At 49.2% G+C, this 16,144-nt stretch overlaps 6 pseudogenes; 4 read left to right on the top strand and 2 right to left on the bottom strand.

The window, feature by feature from the left end:
• Positions 1-4,676: 4,676 nt before the first annotated feature.
• LOC143958781 (5S ribosomal RNA) lies at positions 4,677-4,796 on the bottom strand (annotated as a pseudogene).
• Positions 4,797-4,891: 95 nt separating this feature from the next.
• On the bottom strand, positions 4,892-5,010 carry LOC143958745 (5S ribosomal RNA; annotated as a pseudogene).
• A 5,629-nt stretch (positions 5,011-10,639) lies between these two features.
• LOC143958521 (5S ribosomal RNA) lies at positions 10,640-10,758 on the top strand (annotated as a pseudogene).
• A 320-nt stretch (positions 10,759-11,078) lies between these two features.
• LOC143958423 (5S ribosomal RNA) lies at positions 11,079-11,197 on the top strand (annotated as a pseudogene).
• A 100-nt stretch (positions 11,198-11,297) lies between these two features.
• Positions 11,298-11,416, top strand: LOC143958334 (5S ribosomal RNA; annotated as a pseudogene).
• Positions 11,417-14,111: 2,695 nt separating this feature from the next.
• Positions 14,112-14,230, top strand: LOC143958813 (5S ribosomal RNA; annotated as a pseudogene).
• The last annotated feature ends 1,914 nt before the right edge of the window (positions 14,231-16,144 follow it).

Raw genomic sequence — 16,144 nt, forward strand, 5'->3', positions numbered from 1 at the left:
GATGCCTTTTCTGTTGTGACGGGCTCCCTCGTGCATGCCTATGTTTAGGGCGAGCCGAGGAGACACCTCAGTGCTGACAGTTATATGCTCTACCTCTGTTTTGGTTATACTATTGTTTTTTGTTTCTTTGATGTTACTGATTGTCTTTTATTTGCATACCGGTATCAGACGTGACATTTACCACTGCCGGGACTGGGGGGACTAGGATTCGGGGGCTCCCTCTCCGACCTGTCTACCCAATAACCCAAGTAGGACAGCGCTTTAAACCCAGTGTACATCTGGTAAGCGCTATAGCATAATTGTGCTGTTTTAGTATACCCTTCCTGTACTGTTGAGTGCGGACAACCCTTAATTTCCCTCTCCCCCTGGGGTTGAGGTGCCCGGCCTCTTTTTCCCTTTACCTTTCCTTCCATTTGCCCTTCCTTTCTCCCCCTTAGTTCCCGCCATGCATTACCTACCCAAAACCTACCTTGGTTCAACTTTCTTTGCTTTTCTCTGATGTCCCCCTCCCCCTCCCCGAGGAGCGATGGCAGACTCAGTCAAGGTCACCTCTCTAAACGTTAAGGGACTGAACTCCCCTGAAAAACGGTGGATCCTCCTGTGAGAACTGAACACATCCTGTACTGATGTGGCCTTTATACAAGAAACACATTTTAAAAATACTAGCCTCCCCTTTCTATGGTTGAGATCCTTCCCTAAGGTCTACCACTCTACTAACCCCTCCTCTCCATTCTGATCTCTAGCAGGCTCCCCTGGGTTCTCCAGGATTCTCTGGTGGACCCTGGGGGCCAATATCTTTTTCTTAGGGGCCACATTGGAGAGCGCCTTTTTACATTTGCCACTGTGTACGCTCCCAATGATCACCAAGACACGTTCCTCAGAACTACCCTGCACAGATTATGTGACTTTCGGGAGGGCCAATTGATATTAGGTGGGGACTTTAATGTCCCCTTTCGCCATCGGTTGACACTTCTGCCTCTTGCTCCTCGCTCCCTACCCCTCACCTAGGTCTCTATTCTGGCACCTTAATGAGAGCCTCCTCCAGATACCGGAAGTTTTAGCAGATGTGACCAGGGAATTGGACCTTTATTTCCAAGAAAACTAAAGCAGGACTGTGACCCGGGGATAATTTGGGAGGCTCACAAGTCAGTACTCCGCAGGGTACTTATCAGGCACGGGGCGCGCATCAAACGAACACGGAAGGAACAGCTTGCTAATCTGTTTCGTGAACTTGCCTCTGTGGAAGCGAAACATAAACATACCCCCTTACGGACCTTAGAGATTGAATTGGGGACACTCCATACCCATATTGCTGTCCTACTCCATTATAAAGCGAAAGCGGCACTCCAGTTTTGTCGTAAACTGACGTAGGAATCAGAGGACACATGCAGAAAAATCTTAGCCAGGTCGGTAAAGGAGTTGAAATCTGGCTCTTACATACCACAGTTGATAGATGAGAATGGCCAGAGGGCCTCTACCCCAACCCAAATAGTCGAAGTCTTTGAAAAATGTTACTCTGATCTCTACAACCTGCCCGATTCAGGGTCTGGACAGGACAATATAGACAGATATGTAACCGGTTCTGGTCTACCAACCCTCTCATCGGAATCACGGGAGTACTTGGAGGACCCGATCACACTGGAAGAAGTCCAGACGGCCGTGGGACCTCCGAAGGTGGGTAAGGCTCCGGGCCCTGACGGATATACCGCACAATACTTTAAGACCTTCCTCCCTATTCTCGGCCTGCGCTTGGTGAATTTATTTTCCTGATGATACCCTTAGAGCCCACATCTCGTTGATAACTAAGGAGGGCAAGGACCCAGGCCTATGTGGGAGCTACAGACCCATTTCCCTCCAAAATTCGGTCCTAAAACTATTCTCTAACTCCTCGCCACGTGATTGGCACATCACTTGTAGTCCCTTATACATATTGACCAGTTAGGTTTTATTCCCGTCAGGGAAGATAGGGACAACACCACTAAGGTGCTTACCCTGATCCGTAAAGCAAAGTCATCTGGGACCCCTTGTCTTTTCATGAGTACTGATGCCGAGAAGGCTTTTGATCGGGTCAAATGGACATTAATGTTCTCGGTCCTTCGCCATATAGGTCTGAGTGAACATCGCGCGTACGTTTATGTTGAACTTCCCCCCACCCCTTGTCACTAAGATCCGCAGTTTGCTTCACGGGTGGCATTCTGGCCTCCATTCCTGGTTCAGCAGATGCAATCTCATTAAAATGAACATACTCCCTAAATTTACTTATCTTTTCCAAGCTCTCCCGATCCAGATTCCAGTCCTGTTTTTTAAGCAAGCTCAATTCTTGCTCACTCAATTTAACTGGGCCCACAAAAATCCCAGACTTAAGCGGTCACAGCTGACATTGTCTAAACAAAAGGGAGGGTTTGTTCTCCCTAACTTGCGACGCTACTACCTGGCCTCCCATCTGGGGCATGTATTGGACTGGAATCGAAACAAACTTTCTAAGCTCACTCCCGAATTCCGCTAAGAAGCGCCATGTGGTGCTATAAGTATTCCCCCACAGAATTTATGTCACATCCCACTATAGGGGCTTAGTTGAAAGTCAGTCACCTGATCGCTACCCAAAACACACTCACGTCTTTGACTTCCCCCCTATTCCCTATACGTGGCCATCCAACCTTTGAACTGGGGATCCACTTAGAAATTCCAACCTAGACAATGCGTCTAAATTCGTCATTGATGGAAAATGGCCTTCTTTCTCAACCCTAACAGATCCGACAGGGCTTTCCAACTGCCTTTTTGGAGAGCGGCGCAACGACATCATTTTCTCCATTCCATCCCCAATCCTCAAACGTTCGCCCGCCCTCAGTCGGAGTTTGAGACTCTATGCAGGAGCGAAGGCCCTTTGGCCCACATTCTCTCTCAAACAGATTACCCACACTTAACCTGTCTGTCCAACTGGGAAAAGGACCTTAATTGCTAATTTTCCCCAGCACAGAGACAACGCATTATCACTTTGGCTCTCAAAATGTCGCTGTGCACGAAGATACAGGAGACGAATTTTAAACTTCTCACCAGGTGGTATTTGACACCATCAAAGCTGCAGAAATGTTTCTCCTCTTCCTCGAACATATGCTGGAGGTGTGGAGAAGAAGAGGGCACGTTGCTGCACATTTTTTGGTCCTGCCTCAGCTTGGTGGACTTCTGGACAGAGATCCGATGCATAACACAAAAATTCACAGACTTCTACATCCAGGAAGAGGCTGCATTCTTTCTCTTGCACCATTCACAGATTCCCATTAAAGTGGAGGGCCAGTTATAAAAAAAAAAAAAAAAGTCAGCAGCTGCAAACACTGCAGCTGCTGACTTAATAAACACACTCACCTGTCCAGGGCGCCCGCGATGTCGGCCGCCCGAGGCCGACCCGTCCCTCGGCTCTCGGGTCCCGGCGCCACCATCCCTTGTAAGGGAAACAGGCAGTGGAGCCTTATGGCTTCACTGCCCGTTTCCTACTGCGCATGCGCGAGTCCCGCAGCTACTGCGCATGCGCGAGTCCCGCAGCGCTTTCTGAATGGGACGCGCTGTGTTCTGGAACACACAGTTCCCAGAACACAGCGCGACTCATTACCCAGAAGACGCCGCGACGAAGACAGAAGACAGAAGATCTCCGCGGAGGAGGAAGAGGAAGATTAGGAGAAAGTGCCTAGCAACAGGCATTTCTGGTAAGTAAAAAAAAAATTTTTTTTCATTTTTTTTTTTTTTTAGATTTTTTGTAATTTTTAACATTTTTTTGTTTTTCAGGGTGGCCCTCCCCTTTAAGAAGTACAAAAAAATCTATTTTATGGCATGTGATAAATGCGGCGAAATCCTGCATCCCTCTCTATTGGAAAAAATGTTCCCCCCCTTTCATTACCCACTGGCTTAGGAAAATAGAGGACATTAAAAAAAATGGAGGACTTGATCCTCACATCACAAGGTATACAAGAATTTTTTAAACAAACCTGAGACATCTGGAATACCTTTATATTCTCGCTGGAAGGATGTCGCCTGCTATCGCCTTAGTGCTCTGAGCTTTCCTTGACTGGCCCCTTGGACAGTGGCTGCCATCGTGTCTCGTCCCCTCTTCTCCTTTTCTGATCTTTCAACCCTTCTCTTTTCTGCCTTCCTCCCCTATCTCTCACCCCCTCCACCCCCTCTCTCTTTTGGAAAGAGTGGAAAATTGGGAATGACGGCCCCACACCCCCCTCTGGATGGATTATGCCGGAGGGACCTGGGGGTTTGTGTGACCCTGGATCTTGGTACAGTACTTTATCCGTGCCTCGAATCATTGTGATTGATGGAAGGCAGACTCACAGTTGCGAATATACCTGTATCAAGTATTGTTCAGCTGCTTTTTGCTCTGTATTTCTCTGTTGCATTATGTACTCGGGGGACCGTCTTCCCCTATTTGGAGAAAAAAATATATTTGAAAAAAAAAAGAAGCCTACGACACCTGGTATTCCCAGGCGGTTTCCCATCCAGGCATTAACCAGGCCTGACCCTGCTTAGCCTCCAAGATCAGACGAGATGGAACAGATTCAGGGTGATGTGGCCGTAGCCGATATCTTCAGGCACTCTCAACTCTCTTGACAAACACCAAGATGGTCACCTTGGAAACAAGCGGAAAAAAATAGGTCAATGGCCACAACATAAAAAGAAGCCTACGGCATCTGGAAATCCCAGGCGGTCTCCCATCCAGGTACTAAACTGGTCCCAACCCTGCTTAGCCTCTGAGATCAGATGAGATTGGGCTCTTTTAGGGTGGTGTGGCCGTAGGAGATTTCTTCAGGCACTCTCAACCTTGACTAACGCCAATATGGTCACCTTGGGAAACAAACAAAAAAATCAAGTCAACGCCAACAACATGAGAAGAAGTCTACAGCACCTAGTATTCCCAGGTGGTCTCCCATCCAAGTATTAACAAGGCCCGACCCTGTTTAGTCTCTGAGATCAGACGAGATCTGTTGCTTTCAGGGTTATGTGGCCATAGGCGAGCTCTTCAAGCACTCTCAACCCTCTTGACAAACACCAAGATGGTCACCTTGGTAAACAAACAAAAAAAAAAAACAAGTCAACGCCAACAACATAAAAATAAGCCTTCAGCACCTAGTATTCCCAGGTGGTCTCCAATCCAGGTACTAGCAAGGCCCGACCCTGTTTAGCCTCTGAGATCAGAGGAGATCGGGCGCTTTCAGGCTTATGTGCCCATAGGCAATCTCTTTGGGCACTCTCAACCCTCTTGACAAATGCCAAGATGGTCACCTTGGGAAACAAGCGAAAAAAAAACAGGTCAATGTCAACAACATAAAAAGAAGACTACGGCACCTGGTATTCCAAAGCCATCTCCCATCCAGGGACTAACTAGGCCCAACCCTTCTTAGCCTCAGAGATGCGAAGAGATAGGGCTCTTTCAGGGTGATGCTGCTGTAAGCGAACTCTTTGGGCACTCTCAACCCTCTTGACAAATGCCAAGATGGTCACCTTGGAAAACAAGCGAAAAAAAAACAAAACGAATCAAGGCCAACAACATAAAAAGAAGCCTACAATAACTGGTATTCCCAGGTGGTCTCCCATCCAGGTACTAACCAGGCCTGACTCTTCTTAGCCTCCAAGATCAGATGAGATTGGGTGCTTTCAGAGTGCTCGGACTCTTTCCCCATCACTAATGGGACGAGGCAGGGGTGTACTCTGTCTCCCCTAATTTTTATTCTGACACTGGAACCACTTATGTGTCACGTTCGGAATGACCCGAATATTACTGGCATATCCAAACCCTCGGCACACCACAAAATTGCGGCATGCGCTGACGATCTAATTTTTTTCGTCTCCAATCCACACATTTCACTTCCCAATATACTCGCGGCTCTCCGGCGATACGGCAGCCTATCAAACTATAAAATCAATTGCACCGTCGGCTGTATTGAATATATCGGTCCCGGATGGTGAGGCCAGGAGGCTACGCTCCGCTTTTCCATTCTACTGAGCTGAAAAATCTATACGTTACCTGGGCGTTGACATCGCAGCGGATTTGGCGCAATTGTACCCGCTTAATTTTGTCCCTCTCCTGAATAGACTGAAATCTGATTTGGGAAACTGGCATGCTTTAACACTGACCCGGTTCGGGCGCTGTAATGCATTCAAAATGACGGCCCTCCCGCGGATCTTATACTTGTTCCAGACATTACCGATCCGGTTACCCCCAATTTTTTTCAGACAACTGCAGGTGCTGCTCCGGGACTTTATTTGGGCACGCAAACCGCCCAGAGCCCGTTTGCAATTGCTTGCCAGACCAAAGGACAAGGGGGGTCTGGGTCTCCCAGATCTGAGACAATACAACAGAGCGACTCTGCTAGCGAGAGTCGTTGATTGGCATTGTAATGGCCCACACAAGCAGTGGGTGGAGATGGAGATTGAGGATGGATCCATTCCCCTATTGACCTCCCCGTGGCTCCTGTCCTCCCTACCAAAAGACCTCAGAGATCACCCCGTAGTGGGAGCTACGTTGGCTGTTGTGCGGAGGTTGTTCCGCTGCACACACATTGCTCCCCTGCCGTCACCAATGACTCCGGTTATAGGTAATCCAGACTTCCCACCGGGATTTACCAACAATAAACTGCGACAGTTGACAGTGGTGGGGAAACAGCGTCTGGGAGAGGTGTGGCCCTCGGGAGGGCTCCAGACCACGCAAACTGTCGCCGAGCTTTCTGACCCTCCGCTTGAATTGTTTAATGCTTATCAACTTCGTCACTTTCTTCTGGCCATACAAAGGGCCCCCTACACTCCTAGAGACCTGACGCCCTATGAGTCATCTGTCACAAAAAGGAACCTGTGCGACACACCCTCTCCCTCCTGTACAACATATTAAGTAGTCAGGAGGAAGAGTCGACCCCACCATTTATCCACAAATGGGAGATTGCATTTGGCAACACATTTACCCCACAACAGATAGGGAAGATCCTGACATTAGTACATAAAGCTTCCATCGCAAACCAATATCAAGAATCAGGATACAAGATAGTCTCACGCTGGTATAGAGTCCCATACCTTCTGAATAAAATGAATAGATCGATCCCGGATGTTTGTTGGAGGTGCAATTCAGATACGGGGACCATGGGACACATTTTCTGGGCATGCCCGGCCTTGAGGAACTTTTGGGTGGAGGTGACCGGGACGATAAAAACTCTCAGAAATGTAGATATCGCAGACAACCCAGCAGCGTGCCTTCTACACTTGACCGAACAGCCTGTTCGAAAATACAAAAAAACCCTCACGATGCAACTCCTGAACGCCGCCCGGGTCTGCATTCCCACACTGTGGAGGCAGCCTCAGCCCCCATCCAAGGTGCTGTGGTATTCCAAAGTCAATCATATTCTCCGGATGGAAGAATTGACCGCCACCCTTCACAACACTGAAGAGGCATTTAGTGTTACATGGAGGCCCTGGAGGTATTTTACTGGTACTTGAGACTACATTCGGGAGGTGAGCAGCGCCCCTGTCCCAGAAAACGACTGAACATTTAACGTTTACCTACGTAGGCCATGTCTGCCCTGGGTGGCATTCCCCCCCCCCCCCCCCTCCCTTTTTGTCTTTATTTTTCTATTTTTCCCCGCCGCCACCCCCCCCCTCCTCTCTCTCCGTCTTTGCACTCTCTTCTTCCCCCGTCCTCCCTTTTGACTATGCCTTGTCTCCTTACTAGCCTTTGGGACCCAGAAGAACCCCAGGGTTCTGGACACGACCGGCTCATATTTTACTCTGGTTCACGTAGGTCATGATAAGCTGGCTCGCTGTGGTCCCAGTTGTTCTCCATGATTACATTTGTCCGAACGGAGCTGCATTAGTTATACTGTACTACATGTTGGAGGTGGGGTTTCTCTCTTTTCTGCATGAAACTCTAGGACTCCCCTCTGAGAACCCAGAGTTATTTGGCTGCCTATTTTTTGTTACCATGTAATTGTGACCCTGGGTCATGCTGTATGGTTGACTGTTACATTTATGTTGTTCTACTTATACTTAGTAAAAGAATAAAACGAAAAATAAAAAATAAGTCAATGCCAACAACTTAAAAAAAAAAGCCTATGGCATCGAGAAATCCCAGGCGGTCTCCCATCCAGGTACTAACCAGGTCCCAAACCTGCTTAGCCTCTGAGATCAAATGAGATTTGGCTCTTTCAGGGTGATGCAGCCATAGTAGATTTTTTCAGGCACGCTCAACCCTCTTGACAAACGCCAAGATGGTCACCTTGGGAAACAAACAAAAAAAACAAGTCAATGCCAACAACATAAAAAGAAGCCTACCGCACCTAGTATTTCCATGCGGTCTCCCATCCAGGTATTAACAAGGCGCGTCCCTTTCTAGCCTCTGAGATCAGCGGAGATTGGGCGCTTTCAGGGTGATGTGTCCATAGGCAATCTCTTTGGGCACTCTCATCCCTCTTGAAAAATGCCAAAACCCTGGGAAACAAGCGAAAAAAAACAGGTCAACGCCAACAACATAAAAAGAAGAATACGGCACCTGGTATTCCAAGGCCGTCTCCCATTCAAGTACTAACTAGGCCCAACCCTTCTTAGCCTCTGAGATCAGAAGAGATAGGGTGCTTTCAGGGTGATGTGGCTGTAAGCGATCTCTTTAGGCACTCTCAACCCTCTTGACAAATGCCAAGATGATCACTTTGGGAAACAAGCGAAAAAAACAGGTCAACACCAACAACATAAAAAGAAGCCTGCGGCATCTGGAAAACCCAGGCGGTCTCCCATCCAGGTACAAACCAGGCCCAACCCTGCTTAGCCTCTGAGACCAAGCGAGATTGGGCGCTTTCAGGTTGTTGTGCTCGTAGGCAATTTCTTTGTGCACTCTCAACCCTCTTGACACATGCCAAGATGGTCACCTTGGGAAACAAGGGAAAATAAAACAGGTCAAAGCCAACAACATAAAAAGAAGCCTACGGCATCCAGTATTCCCAGGCGATCTCCCAATCAAGACACTAACCAGACCAGATCCTTCTATGGCACCTGGTCTTCCCAGGCAGTCTCCCATCCAGGTACTAACTAGGCCTGACGCTGCTTAGCCTCTGAAATCAGACGAGATCGGGTGCTTTCAGGTTGATGTGGCCGTAAGCGTTCTCTTCAAGACACGCCCAACCCTCTTGACAAACGGCAAGATGGTCGCCTTGAGAAACAAGCAAAAAAAACAGGTCAAAGCCAACAACATAAAAAGAAGCCTATGGGCTTACAGTGGACCCTAAAAGATGTCATGGTTCGGACGCTGTAATGTGTTGAAGATGAACGCGTTGCCACGACTTCTGTATCTACTACAAGCCTTACCTATCAAAATACCCCAGACTTTCTTTCATGCGGTTCGCTCAATCTTTATCAAGTTCCTCTGGCGTGGAAAACATATGCGTATTGGTAGGGCAATGCTATTGCGACCGAAATTGCGGGGAGGTATTGGCTTCCCGGACCCTGCTCTATATTACACAGCGACGCACATGACACCGGTGTTGACTGGTGCCGGTGTTCTGGTGCCGGTGTTCTGGTGCCGGTGTTCTGCCATATACTGTCCGGCCATGATATAGTGTCTGCGCCGTACTGCGCATGCGCAGTACGGAGCAGACGAAGCTTCGGAGATTTTCATGCGCGGTGAGTGGAGGTGGTAGCCCCACCATCCAAGTGGACATAGGGTTGTGAATATTAGAGGGCCCCTCGCAGGCGAGCTTCGCTCGCCACGCTTCGGGCTTGGCCTCGCTGCGCATGCGCAGTACACAGCGGACACTATCCGATGGGGGACCATATGTGATAAGACACCGGCATGGGGAACTGAAGCTATGGGTCAAGCTAGAGCAGGAGATGGTGCGGGTTCCACTGGCTGGTCTGCCTTGGGCGGGGAGGCCATTGGAGCCCTGTGTGACTACTCACCCGTTAATTGGCCCCTCGCTCGCCGAGATGGATAGTTTTTTTCACCTTTCCCACCTGACTAACTTCCCTTCTCCTATGACCCCAATTATTGGACATCCTAGATTCCCTCCGGGCCTGTCTGACCAGGCCTTTACCAGGCAAGCCCCGAAAGGGCTTTTGAGAGAAGCCCTATTTCTTGGACCCACGGGCTTGATTCCCATGGGGACCATACTGCTAGAGCAAGTACCTGTTGCATTGGATATATATATATATATTGGACCTATATGTTTCAGGGTGGCCTGCATAAAGTGCCAGGCCACCCTGTCAAAGGCCTTCTCCACGTCCGTTGACAACATAAGCAAGGGCCTTCCCTGTACATGCTCCGCATGGATTAAATTGAGGACTCGGGCCGTATTGTCTCTAGCTTCCGACTTATTTTTATTTTTTTGCTTGTTTCCCAAGGTGACCATCTTGGCGTTTGTCAAGAGGGTTGAAAGTGCCTGAAGAGATTGCCTACAGGCACATCACCCTGAAAGCACCCGATCACGTTTGATGTTGGAAGCTAAGAAGAGTCAGGCCTTGTTAGTACCTGGAGGGGAGACCGCCTGGGAATACCAGGTGTCGTAGACTTCTTTTTATGTTGTTGGCGTTGACCTGTTTTTTTTCCGCTTGTTTCCCAAAGTGACCATCTTGGTGTTTGTCAAGAGGGTTGAGAGTGCCTGAAGAGGTTGCCTATGGCCACATCACTCTGAAAGCACCCAATCTTGTCTGATCTTGGAGGCTAAGAAGAGTCGGGCCTGGTTAGTACCTGGATGGGAGACCACCTGGGAATACCATTTATTGTAGGCTTCTTTTTATGTTGTTGGCGTTGATTCGTTTTTTTTTTTCGCTTGTTTCCGAAGGTGACCATCTTGGCATTTGTCAAGAGGGATGAGAGTGCCCAAAGAGATCGCTTACAGCAGCATCACCCTGAAAGAGCCCTATCTCTTCTCTTCTCTGAGGCTAAGAAGGGTTGGGCCTAGTTAGTACCTGGATGGGAGATGGCGTTGGAATACCAGGTGCCGTATTCTTCTTTTTATGTTGTTGACATTGACCTGTTTTTTTTCGCTTGTATCTCAAGGTGACTATCTTGGCATTTGTCAAGAGGGTTGAGAATGCCCAAAGAGATTGCCTATGGGCACATAACCCTGAAAGCGCCTGATCTCCTCTGATCTCAGAAGCTAAACAGGGTTGGGCCTTGCTAGTACCTGGGTTGGAGACCACCTGGGAATACTAGGTGCTGTAGGCTTCTTTTTATGTTGTTGGCCTTGACCTGTTTTTTTTTCACTTGTTTCCCAAGGTGACCATCTTGGCGTTTGTCAAGAGGGTTGAGAGTGCCCAAAGAGATCACCTACGGCCCCATCACCCTGAAAGCGCCCAATCTCGTCTGATCTCGGATGCTAAACAGTGTCGGGCCTGGTTAGTACCTGGATGGGAGACCGCCTGGGAATACCAGGTGCCATAGGCTTTTTTTTATTTTATTTAGTAGTATGCGACATACAATGCAAAGGCAACTTCACAGAATGTGTGATACAAATAGTTACAAACAAACGGTCATATTGCATGGATATCAGAGCCAATGGTAAGAAGTCCGAGGAGAATAGCACGTGTACAGCTTTGCGGTCATATCAAGATGAGATTAAAGCTCCATCTCGTTGGGATCCTCTACCACTTAAAATATTATTGATACTAGCCCTGCTACCTTCGAAGAGTTTAGATATCCATAGATAGAGGAAGAGTATAGTGTAGTAGTCAAATGGGGTCGGAACATACCATTTTCTTTTCCCTTTTTTGAGTTAAGAAGGGAAATAGTAGAACTGAAAGGAGGGAGAAGGGGAATAAGAAGATTGGGGAAGGAAATGGCAGAAAAGGAAAAGAAGGGGTAAGGGGGTGTCGTGGGTAGAGTGGATAGGATGGGGTCCCCTCCCAGGGAGCAAGAGACGCCCTCGGCTCACCAGCTCATCAGCTGTCCAACGTTTGGAACAGCGATCTCCAATGATCACCATGAGCTTACTATGTCTCGCGGAGGTATTCTTCCGAAAAGCGAAACTGGGTCCAGTAGAACCATCTGTTCCCATGCTCCTCCGTTTTATCCCTCATTGTGGCAGTCAGGTCTTCCATTCGTTCAATATCATTAACCCTTGCGAACCACTGGGTCACCATTGGAGCAGATTGCTCTTTCCACTGACTTGGGATGCAGGCCCTAGCTGCCTTGAGGAGATGTTTAAGTAAGGACTTATGATAACGCTTTCTCGACATAGGAGTTAGATTGAGAAGAACTGCTGCGGGATCATTGGCTAAGGAAATGTCTGTGAACTTGTGGATGAGTCTCAGGACAGGCTGCCCGAATGTTTGTAATTTAGGGCATTCCCAGAAAATGTGGAGAATGGTGCCAGCCTGTTGCCCACAGCGACAGCAGCGGTCAGATTGACCGGGGAATATTTTGGCCAACACCACCGTTGTATGATACCAGCGTGTGATCAGCTTATATGAGATCTCCTGATATTTACTGCAGAGTGACGACTTATGGGCGAAAAAGAGTATTCTGTCCTTCTGTGGTTTGGAGAATGTAGTTTGTAAGTCCCTTTTCCATTTAGCTAGGAAGGGTGGATCCGTGGAGGATTGTGCATCTGTCAGGATTAGGTAGGACCTAGAGAGGGAACCATGAATTGGGCCATCATCCAGGCAAAGTTCCTCGAAGGGGTGGAATTGTCTAGAGAAGAACGAATGGTTAGGTAGTGATCCGAGGAAATGGATTAGCTGTCTAGCTCTCCAGCTATCCAATGCAACAGGTACTTGCTCTAGCAGTATGGTTCCATGAGAATCAAGCCCGTGGGTCCAAGAAATAGGGCTGCTCTCAGAAGCCCTTTCGGGGCTTGCCTGGTAAAGGCCTGGTCAGACAGGCCCGGAGGGAATCTAGGATGTCCAATAATTGGGGTCATAGGAGAAGGGAAGTTAGTCAGGTGGGAAAGGTAAAAAAAACTATCCATCTCGGCGAGCGAGGGGCCAATTAATGGGTGAGTAGTCACACAGGGCTCCAATGGCCTCCCCACCCAAGGCAGACCAGCCAGTGGAACCCGCGCCATCTCCTGCTCTAGCTTGACCCATAGCTTCAGTTCCCCATGCCGGTGTCTTATCACATATGGTCCCCCATCGGATAGTGTCCGCTGTGTACTGCGCATGCGCAGTATACAGCAACACAGATTCCGAAAATTGCGAGCATGAACGGCACCTGCGCACTGAGTACAGGTTCTATCCCCACTATCCAAGTGGACATAGAGTAAGAATATAAAAGAGCCGAGCGCAGCGAAGCCAAGCCCGAAGCGTGGCGAGCGAAGCTCGCCTGCGAGGGGCCCTTTAATATTCACAACCCTATGTCTGCTTGGATGGTGGGGCTACCACCTCCACTCACCGCGCAGGAGCCGTTCAGCTTCGGAGTACACAGCGGACACTATATCATGGCCGGACAGTATATGGCAGAACACCGGCACCAGTCAACCACCGGTGTCATGTGCCTCGCTGTGTAATATAGAGCAGGGTCCGGGAAGCCAATACCTCCCCGCAATTTCGGTCGCAATAGCATTGCCCTACCAATACGCATATGTTTTCCGCGCCAGAGGAACTTGATAAAGATTGAGCGAACCGAATGAAAGAAAGTCTGGGGTATTTTGATAGGTAAGGCTTGTAGTAGATACAGAAGTCGTGGCAACGCGTTCATCTTCAACACATTACAGCGTCCGAACCATGACAGAGCTAGTGGGTCCCATCTTTTAAGGTCCGCTGTAAGCCCATAGGCTTCCTTTTATGTTGTTGGCTTTGTCTGTTGTTCTCAAGGCGACCATCTTGGCGTTTGTCAAGAGGGTTAGGCGTGTCTTGAAGAGAACGCTTACGGCCACATCAACCTGAAAGCACCCAATCTCGTCTGATTTCAGAGGCTAAGCAGCGTCAGGCCTGGTTAGTACCTGGATGGGAGACTGCCTGGGAAGACCAGGTGCCATAGAAGGATCTGGTCTGGTTAGTGTCTTGATTGGGAGATCGCCTGAGAATACTGGATGCCGTAGGCTTCTTTTTATGTTGTTGGCTTTGACCTGTTTTTTTTAGCTTGTTTCCCAAGGTGACCATCTTGGCCTTTGTCAAGAGGCTTCAGAGTGCCCAAAGAGAGTGCCTACAGCCAAATCACCCTGAAAGAGCCTAATCTCATCTGATCTCGGAGGCTAAGCAGCGATGGGCCTGGTTAGTACCTGGATGGGAGAAAGCTTGGGAATACCAGGTGCCGTAGGCTTCTCATTATGTTGTCGCGTTGACCTGTTTTTTTTCCCTTGTTTCCCAAGGTGACCATCTTGGCATGTGTCAAGAGGGTTGAGAGTGCACAAAGAAATTGCCTATGGGCACAACACCCTGAAAGCGCCCAATCTCGTTTGGTCTCAGAGGCTAAGCAGCGTTGGGCCTGGTTTGTACCTGGATGGGAGACCGCCTGGGTTTTCCAGATGCCGCAGGCTTCTTTTTATGTTGTTGGTGTTGACCTGTTTTTTTCGCTTGTTTCCCAAAGGGATCATCTTGGCATTTGTCAAGAGGGTTGAGAGTGCCTAAAGAGATCGCTTACAGCCACATCACCCTGAAAGCACCCTATCTCTTCTGATCTCAGAGGCTAAGAAGGGTTGGGCCTAGTTAGTTCTTGAATGGGAGACGGCCTTGGAATACCAGGTGCCGTATTCTTCTTTTTATGTTGTTGGCGTTGACCTGTTTTTTTTCGCTTGTTTCCCAGGGTGACTATCTTGGCATTTTTCAAGAGGGATGAGAGTGCCCAAAGAGATTGCCTATGGGCACATCCCCCTGAAAGCGCCCAATCTCTGCTGATCTCAGAGGCTAGAAAGGGTCGCGCCTTGTTAATACCTGGATGGGAGACCGCCTGGAAATACTAGGTGCGGTAGGCTTCTTTTTATGTTGTTGGTGTTGACTTGTTTTTTTTGTTTGTTTCCTAAGGTGACCATCTTGGCATTTGTCAAGAGGGTTGAGCGTGCCTGAAAAAATCTACTATGGCTGCATCACCCTGAAAGAGCCAAATCTCATTTGATCTCAGAGCAGGGCCGGCGCTACCACTAGGCGAAGTAGGCAGCCGCCTAGGGCGCACTACCACCTAGGGCGCAACTACGGCCTCTGCCCAGTGTGAGCTCCTCTTCTGCTCTCTCGCCCCCGCTGTGGTGTTCCACCGGCGCCACCAATCCCCCATGTTTCCCGCTGAGCGCCCCACCGTACTCATCTCACAGCGCCGCTCCGGGACTCCTTTGCTCCAGCCTGTCCCTCTGGAGCGGCGCTGTGTGTCTGTGTGAGTGCAGCGGAGGGGCGTGGCTCGGTGGAGATGGGAGCTTCGAGAGGTCGGTCAGCTGACCTCCTGCCCGGCGGGGACATCATGGAGCGGGGTTGACGGCGCTGGCCTGGTCCCGGCGGGGATATGATGGAGGCGGAGCGGATGGATGGCGCTGGTGTGGCCCCGGCGGAGCGGGTGGACGGCGCTGGTGTGGCCCCGGCGGAGCGGATGGATGGCGCTGGCATGGCCCCGGCGGAGCGGGTGGACGGCGCTGGCAGTGTGGAGGAGTCGGAGAGGCCCGGTGGGATGATGGTCGCTGAAGGCAGCATCAAAGAGCAGAGGTAAGGAGGAGGATGGATCCATTGAGCTGTATGGAGGGGGTTTGTGTGTGAGTAATGCAGGAAGTAGGAGTCAGGTAGGTCAGTGTGATGTGTGTCAGTGTCATGCCAGTGTGGTGTGTCTGTGTATGTGTCATGTCAGTGTGATGTGTCTGTGTATGTGTCATGTCAGTGTGATGTGTCTGTGTATGTGTCATGTCAGTGTGATGTGTCTGTGTATGTGTCATGTCAGTGTAATGTGTCAGTGTATGTGTCATGTCAGTGTAATGTGTCAGTGTATGTGTCATGCCAGTGTGATGTGTCAGTGTATGTGTCGTGTCAGTGTATGTGTCATGTCAGTGTAATGTGTCAGTGTATGTGTCATGTCAGTGTAATGTGTCTGTGTATGTGTCATGTCAGTGTGATGTGTCTGTGTATGTGTCATGTCAGTGTGATGTGTCTGTGTATGTGTCATGTCATTGTGATGTGTCTGTGTATGTGTCATGCCAGTGTGATGTGTCAGTGTATGTGTCGTGTCAGTGTATGTGTCATGTCAGTGTAATGTGTCAGT

The sequence above is a fragment of the Lithobates pipiens genome, unplaced genomic scaffold, assembly GCF_037356315.1.
Source record: "Lithobates pipiens isolate NorthernLeopardFrog02 unplaced genomic scaffold, aLitPip1_a1.2 Scaffold_61, whole genome shotgun sequence".
In the NCBI taxonomy this organism is placed as follows: Eukaryota; Metazoa; Chordata; class Amphibia; order Anura; family Ranidae; genus Lithobates; species Lithobates pipiens.